Source organism: Monodon monoceros, unplaced genomic scaffold, assembly GCF_005190385.1.
Source record: "Monodon monoceros isolate NGI ecotype Baffin Bay Population unplaced genomic scaffold, NGI_Narwhal_1 Super_Scaffold_8, whole genome shotgun sequence".
Taxonomy (NCBI): domain Eukaryota; kingdom Metazoa; phylum Chordata; class Mammalia; order Artiodactyla; family Monodontidae; genus Monodon; species Monodon monoceros.
Window position 1 is genome coordinate 2,989,745 of NW_021703785.1, and position 19,776 is coordinate 3,009,520.

The 19,776-nt window shown below is 44.3% G+C and overlaps 1 long non-coding RNA gene across 1 annotated transcript in view; it reads left to right on the plus strand.

Moving 5' to 3' along the window:
- Positions 1-248: 248 nt before the first annotated feature.
- Positions 249-19,776, plus strand: part of LOC114888318 — a 22,177-nt gene continuing 2,649 nt past the window's right edge. Inside the window, exons 1-2 of the long non-coding RNA XR_003791756.1 lie at positions 249-389; positions 7,809-8,018. This is a non-coding gene — a long non-coding RNA (uncharacterized LOC114888318). The remainder of the gene's footprint in view (positions 390-7,808; positions 8,019-19,776) is intronic.

The following is a 19,776-nucleotide window of genomic DNA, read 5'->3' on the forward strand; positions in this document are numbered from 1 at the left end:
CAACTGTGTGCAGCTGGTTGGTGTGTCATTTAGCTAATGCATCACAGTGAGCCTGTAATGAGGCTCAAGGTCCACCGGAAGTCGAATCTTATGCCATCTTGGGTCACGGTGGTTTGAACCAGTTCTTGTTTTTTTCTCTTTGTAGCTTCCTCCTGAAACTTGGATAACAGTAATTGTTTTCTATTCAAGGGAGGGGCAGGGGTATGATTCTGGGGCGACAGCCTTGGTCACACGACTCTCGCCTTGGGAGTTGCTATGTCTCTGTGCACGGTCACATTGCCTGGCGTAGAAGGTGCTCGTTGAACATTTGTTGGATGAACAGATGGGTGACTCTGGAGGGACAGAGTGCAGACCTATGGATGGAAAGCACGGAACCCAGGAGCCAGAAGGTAGGGGGTTCCAGCCCAGCTCTGCCCGAGAGCCCTGTGATGCCTCTGTCTCTCTCTCTCTCACACCTCTGCAGCCATGAGCCTCCCCACTTTTACAAGAGGGTTGCCTCATAGGATACCTCACACCTCCTCTCTTTTCCATTGCTTCCTACTCACCCCTCCACTCAGTTTATAAGCATGCGGCCATCCATCCTCCTAGGACACGCCCTCCTCCAGGCTCCACGTCAGCCACCTGGCATCCACAACCTGTATCCTGGGGTGTACACACCACCCCCAGGACAACTGCCTGTAGCATCTACTCATTCCTTTTCCAGCTTAGTTTCCCTCCCGTCTCCATCCCCTGCTGAAACAGCTCACCAGTCTTCTCCATGGGCAGATCCAAAGGACGCTCCTAAGCCCACAGCCCTGGACCTCTGGGAGGAGTTTTAAACCACTGGCCACATCCTGCTTTTCTAGGAGCACCGCATGCAGTGGACCACTGCCCGTGAGGACTGTCCCCTCATCCACTGCTCTCCTTTCCTCTGATCTCCTGTGATACCTTTCTCGGCCATTCTTTCTCCATGCATTTAGCAAAGGTAAGGATGCATGTCATTTCCAAGTCTTCAAATTTTTCTTCAAAGATTTCATCGTCTGTCATTTTTCTCCTCTTTACTAGAGTTTTGTGTTGTTTGAATCGCGGTGTTCTCCAGTGGCCGCATCTACGCTCCCAGCCCCCTCCTTTCTCTGTGGCCTGGACTCCTATTGCTAACTGCTTCCTGTGTAAATGACAGCCACTCAGATTCCATATCCCCAGCAGTGCTTTCCACTGTTCAGCACTCACGGCGTCAAATACGACTTCTGTCTGTGGAGCTTCAAATTTCCTCTTTCTTGTAAGCATCCGGCAGATACTAACAAACACAAAACAAAACTAAAACACCCCCCAAGGCACCTCTGTAGTGAAAAGCTTCTCATTAGAAAATAATTGTTTGCTTGGGATGTACAGAAAGACTTTAACTTTTTCATGAAAATAATTCAAAACTATCTTGGTTTTGTTTCTTTTATTTTAATCAAAGTCTAGGCAAAGAAAGGGCATTTATTAGCTCATGAAAGTGAAGACTCCGTGGTTGACCTAGAGCCGTGGTTTTCTAGGGGAACTTGCATCAGCCTCACCTGGAGGACCCCACCTTCAGAGTTTCCAATTCACTGAGTCTGGGGTGGCTGAAATTTGCACTTCCAACAAGGTCCAAAGGGATGTTGCTGCTGCTGCCCTGGGTATCCCACTCTGAGAACCGTTGGCCCAGAGATCCCGTCACTGCTGGATCTCAGGGATGAAATTCCTAGGAGTCTATTTCTCTCTTCACCTCTCCGTGTTGTATTCCTATGGGTTGAAGTCCTGACACAGTAAGCTCCCGGCAGCCCCAGGCCTACATTCCCTTCAGAGTTAGCAATTTCGAAAAGAGATTTTCCCAACATCATACAAAGTTTCCTCCAGATGATTCTGGTTCTGTATGGGTTGCATGCTCACTCCCAGACCAGTCACCGGGGGACCCTGTGGGGTAGCCTGATTCCGCAGCCTGGGTCAGCGTCCACCCTATGTGACAGCTCTCCTGCCCACCCGCATTCAGAATCCTAGTGAAAGGAAGGACGTTAGGGTGGACAAAATGTTATATGTATCGATGTGTATTGAGCTGGGCAAGGTACTCAGTCTCACAGAGCCTCATTTCACTTATCCAGCTAACCGATTCAATAATATTACATTCCAGGACCATTGAGGGGATTAGAAGTATCACCTGCTTCAAACAGCCACCACACTGCTGCCACATAGAATATGTAGAATAAAAGATAGTTGTTATTAAGGGACGATTGCTTCGTCCTGGACCCCTACCTCTCCCGGTAAAGGTGATTCCTTAGATGCCTGGGAACTGACAGAGTGCAGCCCCGTTGAGGATAACCTCCCCCATCATTCATCCTCACCCATCTCTTGCTCCTTGACCGGTGACTGCAGCCCTCCATCCGTTCATGTGAGGGCTGAGGGTCTCCACTGGAAAATGAGGCATGTGTTTCAGAAGCACTCACCTGATTAGCACCTGTCAAGGTCTGCTTCCATTTGGTCAGAGATGCTGGGGCCCAAAGGGGCTCCTTCCTGCTGCTAAAGTTCATTTTTTGTGGCTTTGCTATTTCTTCCTTGTTGAAGTTTTCTCAAAGACTTCAGATATTCACAGGTCTGCAAGAAGGCTGTGAGGTTGAATTTTCCCTCCTCTTGGAGCTGATAATGTCAGCTCTGTACCTCTTGCTTGCAGGTCTCTCCTCTGAGCTTCCACACGGAGAGCATCTCTGTGAGGCTTATATTAGGGCAATTAGGGTGCTCCCTTGTTTGGGAGGCCTTTGCTTCTTGGTGTGGACTTCCTTCTATCACAGCAGCCTGAAGGATCATAATAATAATAACTTGTGTGCTGAGCGCTTCTGTGCCAGCCTCGAAGCCTCACGGAGCCTGTGAGGTTGATATCCCATTTTATAGACGAGGAAGCCAAGGCTTTGTGAGATAAATGTCTCACTGGAGGCACAGCCATCGGGTCCCTTCAGACCTGGGCTGGGTTTCGCCCTCGCAGAACAGGGAATGTTCAGTTGATGTTGTTGTTCTAAATTGGATTACATATAACTTCTCTCTCCCTCCAATATTCAGTGAGATTCCTGGCAGTCACTGAAGACTCATGGCCTAATTGTTGCCATGGGTGATTTTCTCAAATCGCTGCTCTGGGCCCAGGGCCATCACACCGATTTACCATGCTGAAGAGATGCCTTTGTTAGTACAGAGGCAACCTCAGGTAATCCACCCTTTGATCCACCTCTGAGGCTAAGCACCAAATTAATTTTAGGAGTTGCATAAGGAAGGGCTGACCTTTCTGTTTTCTCTGGGAGTGGCAGCCAGCGGTGAGCCTGTGGGGTGGGCAGCTCTGCCTTTATCCCTGCCCTCAGCCCAGACCGGAGCCGTTCTGGGGTGGGTCGAGGGTCCTGCACCAATGTCATGGGCAAGTGCCAAGGGCTTAGAATGGCTGGAAGCTTCAAATACTGGGCTTCAAATCCCAAGGAGTCCACTATCCTGTCCTATATATCAGAAAATTTAACACCCCACTTCCTTTCTTGGCAGATAGATTTATGTACTTGAGTTACATTTTAATGGTTTAAGAAAGTTAAAAGTAATCAACTTGGGGGTCCCTACATGATTTTATACACTTCCTGCAATTCTGCTTTTGTGTGATGTCAGGCTCGGAACCAAGTGAATGAATGAATGAGTGGATGAATGAAGGCTCTGAACCTAAAGAAATCAAACACTTGAGAATAGAAGTGATGATAAATGTATAATTGAATTTTTATTTAAGGCAAATTAGAGCTTCTTAAAGGTTTGGGGCTAATTGGAAAACATTCATAATTTATGGAGAAAATAAATCACACATTTTGGTGTATCTGACACCACACATTACCTATCTGACAAGATTTTAAATTGCTCTTCTGAAAAGAGAACCCTCCTACACCGTTGGTGGGAATGTAAATTGGTGCAGTCACTATGGAGAACAGTATGGAGGGTCCTTAAAACACTAAAAATAGAGCTACCATGTGATCCAGCAATCCCACTCCTGGGCATATATCTGGAGAAAAACATGGTTTGAAAGGTTATACGCACCCCAATGTTCATTGCAGCGCTGTTTACAATAGCCATGACACGGAAACAACCTAAATGTCCATCAACAGATGGATGGATAAAAAGATGTGGTACATGTATACAATGGAATATTACTCAGCCATGAAAAGGAATGAAATAATGCCATTTGCGGCAACATGGATGGACCTGGAGATTATCGTACTAAGTGAAGTAAGTCAGACAGAGAAAGACAAGTGTCATGTGCTATCACTTATTTGTAGAATGTAAAAAAATGATACAAGTGAATTTTATGTACAAAACAGAAACAGACTCGCAGACATAGAAAACAAAACTTACAGTTACCAAAGGGGAAGAGGTGGAGGGATAAATTAGAAATTTGGGATTAACGGATACACACTACTATATAAAAAATAGATAAACAACAAGGACCTGCTGTATAGCACGGGGAACCATATTCAATATCTTGTAATAAACCATAATGGAAAAGAATATATACATATGTATATATACACACATATATATATTTTATATATATATCACTGTGCTGTACACCAGAAACTAACACAACATTGTAAGTCAACTATACTTCGATTAATAAAATAAATAAATAAACCTGGGAGTACAAATTTAGAGAATAAAATAAAATGGCTCTACTGGAACCTAGAGCTGTTCTCTCTGTGACTGGGGGATTCAGGGCTCTACCTAGACCCGCATGAGTTATACTGGCGCTCAAGTTGTTTCTAACCTGCTTGTCTTTCCTTTTCCCCTGCTTTTTCTTTTTCTTTTTTGGGAAGAATTACCTGAGGAGGGGGGACGCCCAGCACATCTGACTGAGAGTTGAATTTAAGGGAGCCTGGAGGTGACACCTTCAGATTGAATTTTGCCTTTTAATGGAAGTCCATATACATCAAGGCTCACACAGCTCTTCTATGAATAAAATATTATACCTGGAGGCAGGAGGATGTGCTGTATTTTACTACCTTCATTAATCTGCAAGTTTGCTGTTCAAGGCAGAGGCTGCCCATCATGGTAGAGGGGAGATGTTCTGCCATTTCCACAGATCAAGAAAACGTTTTTTCTTTTGTAAAGGAGCATCTCTTTGCTCTGATAAACACCTCGCTGTGCTTGTTTGAGGACTTACAGAATTACTTAGTCATATCCAGCTTCAGGTCTTGGCTAGGTCCTTGAACCCTGTCTTCAGGTGATGACCACCCAGCACTCAGTATCGCCTTTTACTGTTTACCTTTTACTCAGATCAGACGCGGTATTATTACAAAGACCCCTGTGTAGTCAACAGAGTAAAGACTGGGTCCGCAGACATGGTCGCTGTGAACGAAGAGATGACGGGAAAATCTAAGCTGAGGTCCAGGTCTTAGGCAAGACAGTTACCTTGAGTTCTGGAAAATTCGATACCTTAAATATTTTGGTACGGTCCAGTCAAACAGCGTTTGTGACCTAGTCTGACAGTTATTCAGGACGTGCAGTAAGGTGATTTTTCTTCTAAACCATCTTATCAACCAAGCAGATTCTTCCATGGGGCGATCTGCTCAGCTCTGCAGCCCTCAGCAGTTCTTTCTTAGAACTGAAAAAAATAATCCTGCTCTGGAAAAAAATCAATGTACTTGTCTCACAGAGACATAGATTTACTATGTCACAGAATAGATGCTGTAGAAATCTCTAAATTGATCACACTGATCATATCTCCATTTGATTGAGAGATCTTAGGGTCAATAAAGCGTGGCTCCATGGAGGAGACGTCAGATTACTTCGGTTATTGTTTTAATGACGAATTCAGCAATTTGAGAAAGTAGAAGAAGAAAAACCCACAGCACACTGAAATAGATTGCAGGAAACTTTCCTGTAGTGATGTCCTGTTGAGACTGTTTTCCTGGTGTTTTTGAAACTGTGGTTCCCTACTGGCACTTTCGAAAATAAAAGCTTTGAATTTGGATCCATTTGGGGTTCAGCAAATTAGCGCAGTTGGTTCTGGTTTGTGTTTGAGGTTCTGTTTGGTACAAGTCCCAGGGTCGATGCCATGGTTGTGAAGAGGGCCCACTTCCTCTGAGCATGTAAATAACAGGAAAGGCTTGATGGGCAGCACACAGCTGTAATTACCCCACCGCGTCTGCATTCGCGTCCATGACTCTGCGTTCCCACCTCGAGGGGAGAGCGGGCTTCTGCATCTAGATATTCAGGCTGAGCCTAAGGAGAGAGAGCAAGGGTGTCAGTTAGTGGATAAATACAGCCGTCCAGATGCTTGACCTCTGCTCCCAGCCCGGCACACCTGCCGAGGGGTCAGACACACACCTGTCAGTGCTTGTGTTTGCCGTTGGGACGATGCGGAGGTTTCTAAAGGGGAAGGCGTTGGTTAGCATCCCCGAATGCCTCTCTCCCGCCAGGCAGCGTGCTCAGCCCTCCTTCCACCCACGTGAACTTGGCAGTTACACCAGCTCTGCTGTAGGTCATATTGTCTGCATTTTCACATTTGAGGAAAATCAGACTCAGAGGGGACTCAGATCCGAAAGTCCTATGGCAGTCCGTGATGAAGTTCATTCAGATGCTTTTCGGCTCCCAAGTGGTTCTGGTTTCTTCCTCGTAGCCTCCATAGATACAGGTAGATGGTAGCACATAAATTATAAACTTCAGCATGTTTACAGGCCAAACATCTGTGAAAACCACTGCAGTATGATTATAAAAATCTGATGTAGATCATATATTTCAATATGGTACAACCAACGACAGCCACCTGTCCTACCTGAAGATAGCCTTTGATTGGCCAAGCAAGATTTTTGTCGAATATGATCGTAGCTAGTACACCTGCCACTTTTTGGAAATACTTGCCCTCATCCTTGCTGCAAGCATGGCCTTTTCTGAATAAAAAGATAGATGATGGAGCCACAGTCTAGTTTTTTGTTCACCGGAAGTGGGCCGACCCATGGGGGTAGGGAAAGCTATTCATGTAGCAGAGAAGAACCTTTGTATTCTATTGTGAGTTCATCACTAAGGGGGTGCTGCTTATAAGCTTAATTCCTGCATACTGGCCCATCTCTGGGAAGTGTGCCTCCCAGGTTATGAGCGTTAAGCTAAGACACCTTTTTTTAGCTCACAGGAGACATCCTGACCAGGCCCACCTGTGAATGGCTGCAGGGAGGAAGCAATGAACATATCCCCTCCTAAGTCTTACCAGAACCAGGACTTTTACCCCTTACCCTTTTAGTGTAAAAGAAGCCTGAATTCTAACTCAGGGAAGATGGGTCTTTGGGACACTAGTCCACCATCTTCTCAGTCTGCTGGCTTTCTGAATAAAGTCACTATTCCTTGTCCCAACAACTGGTCTCTTGACCTATTGGCCTGTCACGCGGCAAGCAGTACGGCAGGAGGTGGGTAAGACACATCACTATTCAGCCAATCAAGTAAACCCTAAGTTCAGGTAGGGACTCCATTACAATCTAGGTACAAATTTATATGAATCTCTATTTTCATTTGCTGTGGGTTAGTTAAATCAAGCAGACAGAATATGTTGCCAATGCAGAATATGAATCAAACAAATAAACGAAGTATTTACGGCAGCTGTGATTATTACTTTTAGTATAGAGTAAAACTCTCGCAGTGTGGTTTGCTCTAGGGATTTTTTGTTTGTTTGTTTTTTCATTTTTTTTAAAACGAAGGAATGATATTTTTATTTTGTTTTTTGTGGTTTATACTCCTAAGTTTTCCTACTAAGTTGACTCACAATTCTAACTCACCTTCCTTGGCTGTGTCTTCCTATATCGTTACAGTCACCCTTCAAATGAACAAAATGGTCCCTTTGAACCGTGGAATAGGCGAACGGCCTTTTGGAATAAATACACACTCTTGCAATGCAGCCAGCAAAACGAAACAAATTGCAGCCAAATAAGAAGTGATTGGTTCAGTGGAGGTTCACCTGTCAAATCGAGGTTGCCAGCCGGGAAATTCTTACGCATCCCCCTAAGCTGCTGTTATATAAGGTATGGAGGCTGTGTGCATCTGTAAGCAGCCATCACTCTGATATTTAAAGAGCTTTGTTCTTTTCTTTTTCCTTCCTGGAATGGAGACACAAGAGACCAGGGTTTACATATTGAAAATGAGAAACCAAATCAAACAGTGGCTTATTCTTTAAAGTAAGCAGAGCGAAGGCTTTCCACGGTAGGTGTAACCAAGAGCTGCCTCTCTGCAGACAGAGAGGGGGTTAGGAAAACAAAAATCTCTTCCACTGAAATAATTATCTTGAATTAACTGAACTGCTTTTAATGGTTTTCGTTTGCACAGAATTTTCAAGGTAAATGATGCTGACAAATACTGATGAGAAAATGGGAAAGACTGGTTTATAGATTGGGGTGTGGGGCTCTGAAAGATCTCCCTTCTCACTTTGCCTTCATGGACCCTACGTCTCCTTCAAAGCCCTGCTGGGACCCCTCCTCTTCAGGGAACCCCCTGAGCCCCTGATCCTTTCCAACGTCCGACATCCACGAGGTCAGCAATCAGCGTATCCACGTGGTCACTTGGTGTAGCCTTTTCTCTTTAGCTGATGACTTGGGGACAAGGCGGGCTCCATTCAGGGTTCAGAGTTGAAAACTGAAATTTGATTAAGTCTCCCATTATGCGTATTGTCTGCGGCACACCGTCTGCACTGCAGGCAGCAGGACAACTTCGTGTCTTTCTCTGCCCTCCCAGCCCCCGCTGGATGTGGAAAGGAGGCCACGTGATTGCACTCTGGCTTTAAAAGTTTCTTCAGGTATTGGAACAAAATCAGACGCTGTCTCCAACAGGTGGTAAAATTCGATCCTTCAGCCAACCAGCTGAGGGTGACTGGGCTGTCTGCAGAATCGCCCCAGAGCCACGCCTGCTGCCAGTTTGCAGAGGACTTGACCTCTGCTCTGGGTTCTGTGTGTCCAGACGCCAGGGCTGGTCAGGGACTGGGAGCGGGTGCGTTGCTGTTGTTTGGTTTCTCAGGTCTGACCCTGGTGCAGCCGTTCTCTGTCCTGACAAGGTCCAAGCTCTTCCAAAGAGGATCCGTTGTCCACAGTAGGCAGTGTCGCAATGGGAGCCGGCTGGACCTTCAAAACCCCATGACCGGTCCTTTATCAAAGTCCTTGAACCGAATACGGTCAAGGAGTTCACGACCCTTAGCTAGCCCAGGTATTGCCAATTCAGCTGTTCATCCTAAAGACAAATTCTTGTTTGGGATTCCATCTACATTTATTATAAATATTGCACAAACCACTCATTTTCTCCTTCTCCAAAAGCAATGGGATCTCTCTTTTACTCGTCTCTATGAAGTTCTGAGAACGGTTAAATACTCAAATCCCATTGTGTCTGTGAGACCAACTGTGAATTCTAAGTGTAAAACTAAACTTTAACTATAGGCACAGCGTTTTACCCTGGTGATTGGCACAGTGGTAGCGCATCTCCATTAAGTGGGGGCTGTGAGGCTGGATCACAGTATTCAGAAATAGATCTGGTATGAATAATGACTACTAGTGTGTGTGTGTATAGATAGATAGTGTATGAATGTGATACAGGGCATGTATGTGGTGTGTATGCATATTGATGTCTATATTATATAAGTACATATGTGTGTATGTGCACACACACACACACACCCTCAATACGTATTTCAGTCCTTTTGGACATGGTTTCTATTTTTTGCAAAATGCATATTTTATCATCCCAAGAAAATGTTTGTCTCATAAAAGTGTACTGAAACATTTAGGTTGGTAATTCAAATACGATTTTCCTTGAAGACAAAGCACGATCTGTGTTCAGTTTTACAGGTTCTTTGAATCCTTTCCATACGCTTGAGAATTATACTTTAAGGAATTTCATCTTTTTGCCCTTTCTGTAATTCACCATCAACTGTGAATCGAGTTCCAAGAACAAATGAGGCTGTTTTGTCAAATCAGTAGGAGACTGATAATACCTTTTGGGGGGCGTTTTTACTTTCTCTTCTTCCGAAGTTCTGCCCTTCTAGCACCCTTCATATTAATCAGTCAGACTCCCTGTGTCTGTTTATCTGTTTATCTGAGCTTTACTGTCACCCGGAAGGAGGCATATTTTGTTGGAAGTAGGAGTAGCCCACAGGCTACTTACAATCATATTTACAATCAGCCTGTTGGATTAGGGATTTAGATTTTGTGTGTGTGTCCCACTGATTTTTATTTTTTTGAAATAAACTTATTTATTTTTGGCTGAGTTAGGTCTTTGTTCCTGCGCGCGGGCTTTCTCTAGTTGCGGTGAGCGGGGGCTACTCTTCGTTGCGGTGCGGGGCTTCTCATTGCGGTGGCTTCTCTTGTTGTGGAGCACGGGCTGTAGGGGCGCGGGCTCAGTAGTTGTGGCTCGCGGGCTCAGTAGTTGTAGCGCACGGGCTTAGCACGGGCTTAGTTTCTCCGCGGCATGTGGGACCTTCCCGGACCAGGGCTAGAACCCGTGTCCCCTGCATCGGCAGGTGGATTCTTAGCCACTGTGCCACCAGGGAAGCCCCCCTATTGCTTTTCATAAAGGACATTCTTATTTCTCATTTTTAAGTTATAATTCAACTCCAGTTGGCTAATAGGTATATATTAAATAATATTTTGACTTCTGAGGAAAATGAGTTTGGCCTTTGAAATAAAGCAATTTTCTCTTATACTAAAATCAAACAAACAAACAAACCCTCTAAGTATAACCCCAAATCCACTGAGTCTCTTACGCACCGTAGGCCATGTTGCCCCCATGCTCTCAACCTGGCGACAATGTAACCTAAGTCAAACAGGCCCATGTCCTCTGAGTCACGCCTCAGGGTGGTTTCCATGGAAATTCTGTGCTTGGAGGGCTTTCCCGCCCCTGCTGCAGTGAGGAGAGCCCTGGGCACTTCCTCCAGGATTTCCACTGCTGATCCCTGGGCTTCCTGGGGCCATCCCGAAGGGTCCAGAATTGTGAAGCTTCACATAATTGCGGGAAGGAAAAAAAACCTAACATGTTTGTGTGCATATGATGGTGTGATGTGTAGGTTCTGAGCTGGGTGATTTTACAGTTACCCGTAGATTCAACTCTGTGGACCCTGAGGTACTGAGAGGTGAAGTACAGAGCTGGGGGGTGGGGGAGGGGAAAGGGAGCCCCACTCAGCATCAAGCCTGCTTTTTCTTCTTTTAATAAGAATTATTTTTTTTAATATATTTTTATTTTTTGGCCGCACCGTGGCATGCAGGATCCTAGTTCCCTGATAAGGAATCGAACCCGTGCCCCCTGCAGTGGAAGTGTGGAGTCGTAACCACTGGACCGCCAGGGAAGTCCTCAAGCCTGCTTTGCTGCAACTTTCTTTCTGACCTTGGTTCCTCTGAGACAGACGTCTTTGCTTTGACCTCCTATTGCTGTGGGCTTGGAACTGCAGGTTCTTTATGGGGCATCGTATTCGTGTCTGTGACTCATTCCCTCGAGTGCTGGGAGCTCTGTTAGTCCTGTTGGTTATAAATCCTTAGTGGTACTTACATCCTGCCCACAATTCACCCACTTACTCGTTCTTTCATTTAACCAGTCACCCCCTTCTCAGTCAGCTATTACAAGATAGTGGGTAAGAATTCTCAGTTTCAAAGACATCATGTACTTCCTTGGAATGAATGACCTCTGCTCCAAAAATGATCATGATAATTACAGTAAAAATATCAATTATTATTATTGTTATTTATAGCAACAGTGTTATGGGTTGAATTGTGTCCCCTCCAAAGTCGTATTTTGAAGTCCTCATCTCAGAAGGTGACTGTTTTCGGAGATTGGATCTTTAACAAGAAAATCAAGGTAAAAGGAGGTCCAGGATGGACCCTAATCCAATGTGACTGGTGACCTTAGAAAAATGGGAAATCTGGACACAGAGACAGACACGCACAGAGGAAAGATGATGTGAGAAGACACGGGAAGAAGACGGCTGCCTGCAAGCCTAGGAGAGAGCCCTGGAGCAGACCCTCCCTCATGGCCTCAGAAGGAACCAACCCTGCTGACATCTTGATCTTGGACTTCCAGCCTCCAGACTGTGAGAGAATCCATTTCTGTTGTCTATGGTACTTTGTTATGGCAGCCCTGACAATGGAATAAAAGCAACACTATTAGTTATTATTACGTATATTATATATCTATTATATATATGCCAGGTACTGCATGCCTTTAAGGTGTAGAGCAAAATGCTTTCAGTGCATTGTCACATATAAACCTCCCAGTGATCTTTACGCTTCCAGTGCCATTAAGATTTAGAGATGATGAAACTCGCCCAAGACCACCCAGCGTGGAGGTGGGAAATGAGGGTGGAAACCATACCTCGTGCTCCAGAGCCGCTACCCTCAGCCGGGCTGCGTGAAGTCCTTCCAATTTGCTGGATCTGAGCCCGAGGCATCCCCACTGTGCGTGGCTCTTCTGTCTGAAATGTCAACATCCTTGTCAAAACAACGACGATGTTTTCAAATCAGTCTAACGTTCAGGGGGCATTAAACTAAGTAGGGTTCTTCATTCCTAGTCTCCAAACAGCAGGAGAATCTGTTAGAATGAAGAAGGTCATCACATCCGTAGGCCATCACCTCAGAGCTGACGAGCAAACAGGGCTGTTGGTATCTCTGGCGACAGAGGGTTTGGGTCCTGAACAAAGCCAGTGGCTGCCACGTAGGATATACTTTTAATGACAAGGTCACTGTTTACAGCACACAAGTGACTGCTGCCTGGGAAGCAGCGTGGCTTCCCGTCCGTCGTGTGAGCCTGGGGTGGCAGGCGGCCTATCTCTGAGGGTTCGTGTGGAGAGGGAGGGTTTCAGGCTCCCTTCTGCCTGCACCCCTCACCCCAGGAAGCTGAAGAAGACCTTCTTCTCTTGAAAGACCTAGAAATGGCCATGGGGGCAGAAGGAGAGTGAGGCTTTGAAAATCAGACACTGTAGATTGGGTGTCATCCATTTTGACGAGCCTGTGTTAGCCACGTTCCTTTCAAATACATCCATTTGGGGTTGAACTGTGGCCTTTGTAATTGGATTTCTCTGACTTACCTTTTCAGATTGTTCAATATTTATTGCTTTCTCTAAGATTTACTGACCTTACACACACAGGTTCTCATACAAAGATTCAGGGAAATCAGAGTAGATTTATAGTATTTATACGGCTAACTAATAGAACTTTCCCCTAAAATTGTTTAAAGTCCAAAATCTGATAGCAAGAGAATACCTCATTTTTGGTTGCCTCAATCAAATCAGATCAGTTGAATCACTGTTCAGCTTTGTGGAATTCTTGTACTAACCAGGGGCTGTGTTGGTCCGCATTACACATTTCCCTCATCCGACATGATACTCTGAATTTTTTACATAATGAGAAGTTGAGCTCTCCTCCCCTTTTTTCTAAAATATGCTGGTTTTACCAATTGGTCTACATTTAAATACTTATTCTTCCTTAGCAGTTAAGAGCCTAAACTGAGGACCTTCGGCAGAGAGAGGTGTGGACGGGACTGAGGTGCTTTAAGGGATGTAACACATGTCACCCACCCAACGGGTGACAGGTGCTCTAGCCATGAACCCTGGTGGCTCCCTCACTGGACTTGACTCACATGGAATCAGACAATTCTGGATCAGAAAGGAACCATCTCGCCGTGGCCAAATGTCACATTTTACGGGGAGAAACCCATGAGACAGACATTGTGACTGGTCCAAGGTCACACACCTAGTAATTGACAACACTGAGATCATAAACCAAGTCTCCTGATATTAGTTGAGTGTTTCTCAGCACAATTCCACCGTTACTAGTTGTTTCGTAAATCAGACCCAGTTTGCACATGGCCACATGATACTGTCCTGAAAGGCGACGGCCGTATTCCCACCCCTGTCTTTTCAAACCCACTGTCTGGTGCGCAAGAGGAGCTCAGCTACATCTGCCACGTTAAAGCTTAAAGAACAAACCTGTTTTCCCTTCACGCTCACTTTCAAATGATTCTCATGCTCATCTAAGGATACTAATAGTTTTGACCCTTCCATTGCTCATGAATATGGTCACCTGAGTGTGAAAATAGGGAGAATGAATGAAAACTCACGTCTGTTTTGCTGCTCATTGTTAGTGATGGTGGAAAGTTTCGTGGCAACAGAGACACAAATGGATGTGAAAGTGGAGTTAGGAGGCAACTTTTGGTTTCTTCTCTCTGTGCTGTACACACTGCCCCTTATCACACCTGGAGAAATGGAGCTAATATTCACAAAACATGTATTTCCAAAGCCCGTGCTCAGCAACTTCTGGTGACACTTAAGGCCATTAGGGTCTACCAATGCCGTCAGACCCAGCGAGGTCAATTAAACTTTGAAGAGCTTGCTCCGTGCTATTGCTTCTAGGAAGTCTATAGGAGGAAGTGCGAAAAAAGCGCAACAGGTTATTTTCTCTGCGTGGTAGGGTTCCAAGGAAGCATTGCGACAAGCTTGTTGCAAATTGATCAATACAAGCAAATATTTGAAGGTAATGTATAAATACTCTAGCCAGGGTACTAAGAAAGATTAAAAATAGATTATTTTTAGACACGGGATGTAAGGTACAGCATGGTGACTATAGTTAACAATACTGAATTACATATTTGAAAGATGCTAAAAGAGTAAATATATATATCTTTTTTAATTAATTATTTTATTTTATTTTATTGATTGATTCTTGGCTGGCTGCGTTGGGTCTTCGTTGCTGCACGCGGGCTTTTTCTAGTTGTGGCGATCAGGGGCTCCTCCTCGTTGCGGTGCGCGGGCTTCTCATTGCGGTGGCTTCTCTTGTTGCAGAGCACGGGCTCTAGGCCCACAGGCTCAGTAGTTGTGGCTCGCGGGCTCTAGAGTGCAGGCTCAGTAGTTATGGTGCGCAGGCTTAGCTGCTCTGCGGCATGTGGGATCTTCCCGGGCCAGGGTCCCCTGCATTGGCAGGCGGATCCTTAACCACTACGCCACCAGGGAAGCCCAAGAGTAAGTATTTTTAAAAATTTATTTTATTGAAGTATAGTCGATTTACAATGTTGTGTTAATTTCTGCTATACAGCAAAGTGATTCAGTTATAAATATATATACTTATATATGTGTATACATATACATATTCTTTTTCATATTCCTTTCCATTATGGTTTATTACAGGATACTGAGTATAGTTCCCTGTGCTATACAGTAGGACCTTGTTGTTTATCCATCTTATATAATGAGTTTTCATCTGCTAATCCCAAACTCCCACTCCATCCCTTCCCCACTGCCTCCCCCTTGGCATCCACGAGTCTGTTCTCTATGTCTGTGAGTCTGTTTCTGTTTTGTAGATAGTTTCATTTGTGTCATATTTTAGATTCCACATGTAAGTGACATCACATGGTATTTGTCTTTCTCTGTCTGACTTACTTCATTCAGTATGACAATCTCTAGGTCCATCCATGTTGCTGCCAATGGCATTATGTCATTCTGCTAAAAGAGTACATCTTAAAAGTACATCTGAAAAAGGAAAAAAAGAATAGATTCCTGAAGCAGAAATTTCTTTTTCTAATCCTTCAGCAACATAGTTTTTGGTAGAGTATCTTAGTTGCATCGCTAGAAGAATCTGATGAGTTTTCAGGATAGAGATTTATCAGTACTTGCTATTCTGTTGACTATGTCTTTACCTTAAAGTGCATTTATAGTTTTTCTAAAGTCTGATCTCAAGTGTACAAACACCCCTCAGGGATTGTCTAAATATGTTTGAAGTAAAAAGTCAATGCTTTTCAATTGTATTAAGGGTTTATTTCGTTTGCCGTCCTGCCTGCCCCACTCAGGGAATTCCAATTGCTTCCAGGATAACCTGGGAGACTGTGCGGAAATAGCGTACATAGCAACACGTGAGCCATCGTTTATCTTTTTGGTCAAAGGACAGCACTCAGAGGTTAGGAGTCTGGATTGCAGACCAGAACACTCTTGAGTAGGAGAATTTGCCTGGTTATCAACTAAGCTTTCTTCCCCCCTTTGTCTCTGGCCTTCCCTCCACTCCCAGGCACTTTGCCTAAATCCCATTCTTTCTTTCTGTGGGCTGCCGCTAATCTCTCCGAAAGTGTCAGCTGATAATTTAAGGTGTGACCACACTCCCAGGAGTATTGCATTTCAAAAGAGGCCTCCAAGATAGAAGATACTTCAATTAAAGGAACAGGGAAAAGGGAGGACCCTTGTTATTTTTTAACTTACTTGTAAGTTGAGTTCCAGGCCATTTAACTCCATCTTTAGCTGGAGCCCCCTCTGAGGGCCTTTCTGCACGTAATTCCCTCCAGTCCCGAGAGTCCAGGACTCTGAGAGGCACTTCCTGCCTTTCAAGCTTCACCTCACAATAATTTCAGCCTAAAATCCAGTTTGCTCACCTTGTCATAGCTACAGACTCTGGCTGAGTGTGGTTGATTTCATCCCGAATAGAAACATGAAAACTATTCCGTTCTTAAAGGATGCCTCAGCGGCCTGTGGAGAAAGAATTGGTATTTTCAGGACCCTGTACCTGCTATGACTATTCACGCCTTATAAACATAGTAATATAGTTTAGGCTTTGCGTTTAAAATGCAATTACAGGGACTTCCCTGGTGGCGCAGTGGTTAAGAGTCCGCCTGCCCATGCAGAGGACGCGGGTTCGTGCCCCGGTCCGGGAAGATCCCACATGCTGCGGAGCGGCTGGGCCCGTGAGCCATGGCTGCTGGGCCTGCGCGTCCGGAGCCTGTGCTCCGCAACGGGAGAGGCCACAACAGTGAGAGGCCCGCGTACCGCAAAAAAAATAAAATAAAATGCAATTACAAATTCAATTCCCTACTTCCGCAGATATCTGAACACACTGAAATACGAAGCATCCAGCGTGCCAGGGTTTACTCACTAGGGTTTTTTGCTGCTCAAGTCTGTATGAACAATTTGTCTACTGTATATAACTATGTGTGTTAAGATGTATATAGGATGTACCTATACTTTCAACTTATTCTCATGTAATGAGATTGATAACAATGATTTCTATGCTCAAGAGCAAACGTTTCTTTTTTTAAAAACTTTTTATTGAAGTATAGTTGATTTACAATGTTGTATTAATTTCTGCTGTACAGCAAAGTGGTTCAGTTACACATATATATTCTTTTTCATATTCTTTTCTTTTATAGTTGATCAAAGGATATTGAATATAGTTCCTTGTGCTATCCAGTAGGACCTTGTTTATCCATCCTATATATACTAGTAAGAGCAGACATTTCTGGAGTTCTTTCTATGCCCAGCCAACCCTTGACATTGGTTATACAACCAGGAATGTATACATAGAACTTTAGGTTCTGACGGTTTCTCTTATCACATTTCAATCTTTCTCCATTTTTCTCCTTCAAAAATAGCAAATGATAAAATGAAGACAGACAATCGTGCTCACAATTTAGGGAGGTAAGTTCAGTTTTAGATTCTTTTAGTCCTTAGGGTTACAACTGTCTACTTTTGGTTTGGATTGGTCAAGGATTATAGCCAATAAGATGAGAATATACCTTCTAAAGGGGCTTAGTCCTGTATGTTTAACATTCACACACATAGGCACTACAGACCTTCAGGCACAGATGGTCAACTTTATGGACTGCACTAGTAGTGAAGGGGTTCATGGGGTTCATGGCAGCTGGCTTTCCCAACCTGCTCCTGCTTATGGGTTGCGGGGAGCTGTGCCCACGTGGAAAGGTCTATTTTGGTATAAAAGCAAAAACAAAATCAGAAGTCTCGATTTATAAAATTTGGTGAATGCTTCCTAGTCATTGAGTTTTCAAATACTCACATTGCTAGAAATCCTTTTAATCTCTTCTGAATAACAACGCTGTTTTTAAGTTTGGGGTTAAAACATGGCTTTGTCTCTGAAACAACGTGGCAGCTCTCTGTTCAGCAGGCAGTTGTACAATGGGATAGAAAGTCCTACAGCTCTGTTTCCTCTTCTAGGGTGATAACTTCCCAAATTACCTACACTCTGCATCTGGACCCCTGCAGCCACCTGCTAGGAAATCATTCTAATGATACCCTGTTCACCCAGTTTTCCGTTTTCATTGTTTCCTTCAGAATGTTGCTCAGTAAGCCAGTTTGGCATGAAATATCTATTTGTTAATGGATATTACTTTTTCACACTTATTTAAAAAACATTTTCTAATGAGAAATTGTTTTTAATGGGCAGAAGTAGAGAGCAAGGTATAAGGAGTAGCCATATATGTATCACCTAGTTTCAGCAGTTATAAACTCACGACCAATCTTGCTTCACGTATTTCCCTCCACCCAGGGTTACAGTAGAAAAATGAAGTGCTTGAAAGAGGGGAGAATTAATGAATTAATAATCTTAGTGAGCAGTTATTGTGTGTGTGTGTTCCTCTGTGTGTGTGAGAGAGAGAGAGAAGGAGAGAGAAAGAGATTTGTAGGATTAGGGCTTTCTTAGTTCTTCCTCTTTTTTTTTTCTTTGCGGTACGCGGGCCTCTCATTGTTGTGGCCTCTCCCATTGCGGAGCACAGGCTCCGGACGCGCAGGCTCAGCGGCCATGTCTCACGGGCCCAGCCGCTCTGCGGCATGTGGCATCTTCCCGGACCGGGGCACGAACCCACGTCCCCTGCATCGGCAGACGGACTCTCAACCACTGCGCCACCAGGGAAGCCCAGTTCTTCTTCTTAAATGTATTTTAATATATCATATAGCTTGTGAACCCTTGTAATATTAGTATGGTAAGGTTGACCCCAGAAAATTTTACACCTATATTTTAATGTTAAACTTAATGACTTAATGTGTATATTTGAAAGACATCAGATGTCCATGTGTCAACTGGAAAAATACAGTCAACTATCTGGAAGTGCATATATCTAGATAGCTGTCTTTGTGTGGATAAAATATCTAGCTTATGTTTAAGACCGAATGAGGCCAAAATGGGTTCTGGTCCTGGATGAACAGAGAACCTAGGGTCTGCTCCCTGCAGGGTGACCTTAGGCAAGTCACTAAATCAATTGCTGTGGGCTACACTTTCCTATTCTTTCATTTTAAAATTAAATTTGTATTGAGTGATTACTTTCTGCCAGGCACTGTGGGGATACAGGGAAAATAAATCAGCCTTCTAGACACAAGGGGCTTCAATCTAGAGGAGAGGGAGTGGCGGCTGGATATTCTCTAAAGCCATTTCCAGCTCTGATAGTACGTTTTTAGTGATTTATTTTATGTTAATATTGTTTCCCAAAGTATCCACTGTTACCTACAGGATAATGCTTTCAGTCTAACATTTGAGAATGGCCACATTCTGACCCCAATCTGCCTTTCTAACTTACATTTTTCCTTCTCCCTTACTGAAGTCATTCTCTCCAGTTACGATGATTTCTATTATTATTGTCACCCTGACACTGGATCACCAAGGAGTCCCCTCTGCTTCCTGGGCCCTCACTGCTTCCCTCTGAGCATCCAATTTCCACCTGTTCTCCAAGAGCAAGCACAATTCTCATTTCCTCTGTAGACGCCCCCCGACCCCAATTCTCATGCTTTCCCAGGAACTGCAGCCCCTTCCTATTCAGGGCAGATGCCCATCTTCAGGTGTCCTCTCTCCCAGAGATTCCCTGGCCTGGTTCCCATGGCAACCACTGCTTTGATCCTTCTCACCTCCCTTTCCCACCCGGAAGCTGATGGATAGGAAGTAAGTTTGTGTACAGGAAGTAGTTGTAGATAGGATTTAAGTTTGTAGACAGGAAGTAAGTTTGTGGACAGGAAGTAGCTTGTGAACAGGAAGTAAGTTTGTGGGCAGGAAGTTT